The sequence below is a fragment of the Apis dorsata genome, unplaced genomic scaffold (assembly GCF_000469605.1).
Source record: "Apis dorsata unplaced genomic scaffold, Apis dorsata 1.3 scaffold_58, whole genome shotgun sequence".
In the NCBI taxonomy this organism is placed as follows: domain Eukaryota; kingdom Metazoa; phylum Arthropoda; class Insecta; order Hymenoptera; family Apidae; genus Apis; species Apis dorsata.
Window position 1 is genome coordinate 202,276 of NW_006263358.1, and position 2,396 is coordinate 204,671.

Genomic DNA, 2,396 nt, shown 5'->3' on the forward strand with positions numbered 1-2,396 from the left:
ATCGATAGTGAATATCGATAGTGAATATATATATATATACATATATATCGCGTTTCGATTAACGGGAGGAAAATATTTTCGAAATGGGCAATCGATGGGTTTGGTAATTGACAGGATGAATTTGTAAATGAACGATTGATATCGATTTTCCACAGGACGCTTTGGATAATACGTTTTTCGAGATGAAAGGTCTTTATTAGCCTTTCCATGCTCTCCACCATTTTCCACGCGCTCTTTAGGGACCCTTTAAAAATAACATCATTCGTCGATTCCGACGTTCGCTTTTACGGCGTCGAAAACCCTTTAACTATTTATCTCCCGCTTCCTGGTTATATCCTCGTTCATCCAGGGAAAGAGAGCGTACCGGGTTCCATGTTCGACTGAAATTAAACGTTTCTGTCCGTGTAAACGTTCTCATAATCCTCTTCCCACGATCGCGCCTCGATTCGTTTCTCCTTTCGCGCGTATCTTTTCTCAATCCTCCCGTTTATTTCCGATAATAATATCCGAAATTGTATACGTATCTTTTTAATTATGTACTTGTTTCCACGAATTTTACGATTCGAGTTTTTACAATTCTCTTATTCGCTCGCGTTGTAAAAAAAAAAGGAGAGGAAGAAATGAATAAAGAAAATATGAGAACATTATAAAAAGAAGTGCGTGCATCGGCAAAAAAGGGGGAATAAATGGGTCGGAGGAGAGGTCAAATGGCAGGATGGAAAGTGATATAAAATATATCCGTATTTTTTCAAGGGATTCGCGGGTTCTACGGTTCTCGAGCAGAATCCTGGATTTGGCTTTGATGAGTTTTCCCATTCCTGCCCGCTTCTCCATTTTAGACCACCCGAAAACCTACAGTTCAATCGTGGCCATTGAATACCAATGTAAACGTTCTTGTGGATTTTTTTTTCCTTTTTTCCCGCCCTTTTTTCTTTCCTTTTTTCTCTTTTTTTTCTACTCTTTGCGTCCTGCTCTTTTCTTCGCTCCTCCCCCTCGAGGGAGACGAATTTTTACGATTCCCCGCGGTTTCTTAGCCGTCCAGTTCCCGCCGTCTAGAAGAATTGAGATATTTGTTTCGCGCATTTTCTGACCCACGGACCCGTCGTAAAGAGATATCAAACGATCGAGCGTATTTCGAGAAACCCTAATCGCGGGCTTAGACCACTCCAATTTAAGAAAACGTTTTGTATCTCGATCCATCCTTTCCAAGTAATAACGATATCATTTTTATTTCTGCGAACGAATCGATGATATTATTATTCGCCAGTTTATTCGCGTTTATTTATCGATGATAAAACGATTACGTAGCACGATCGTGTCGAAATATAAACGAATAACTTCCATCGAAAATACGTCACTATACACGTCCTCGAATATAATTTCTTCTTTTGAAAAAAAAAAAAATCATTTCTCATCGTTTTGAATCGTCGAAAAATGATTCATCCCAGCGAAGAAACAAAAAACACGGATTGGCATACGCTGAGACGCTAAGACGAATTCGTGATCCGGCGGGCTGCGCCCCCATATTTGATTTGAAATCACTTTGCGCTCATCCGACCGACATAATCCCGGTCACGTGGACCGTCGTCGCTCTATAATTCTGCTATTTCCACGGACGTTGCATCTCGACATATGTATGCGCGCATGTATGGCGCGAGGCTGGGAAGGGAAGGGAAAGCGTATCGGCTCGACAATCGTTCGATCCATCCATCGATCGGAAATTCGTCGATCGAGGACCGATAGTTTCACGTGTCACGGGTGTGTATCGGGGCGAAGCGGCCCGTTTCCTCTTCCCCGTCGTGTATTTCAGCTTTCTCTTCCCCGCCGCTCGCGATTTTTCGAATCTACGCGATGCGATTCCGCCATCGATCCGCTCGCGCCTCGTATCGCCTCGCTGGATTTCGTCCAAGGCGAACATCTCCTCCGCTCGCTCTTTCCTCCTCCTGCGAATCACGTGTTCCTCGCGTGTCAAGGGATCGTATCCGGTCTACGACGAGGGAAACGGCTCGTGTCAAACCTTGAGAATACAAAATTGAACCGACGTCGATCCGTCTCTCTCTCTCTCTCTTTCTCTCTCTCACTTCTTTATTCTTCAATCTCCGTACGAGATTTGTTAAATTATCTACGAATCGATCATACGAGGATTTAAATTTTACAGCGAATTTCGAATCCCCCTTTGTTTTTTTCTCCCTCGCTCTCGAGAGAAGAGTGAAACAATTCCATTCGACCGAGTTACATTTAATGCTTTCCATGTAATCTACCGTCCTTATCTCGCGCAGTTTACCTCGAGGAGATCTCGCCGGGCAATTAACAGGATAATTGCAATAAATATCCAACCGCGTTTACTCGTGGAAAGGTATTACCTCGAGACACAAAGAGAGAGAGAGAGAGAGAGA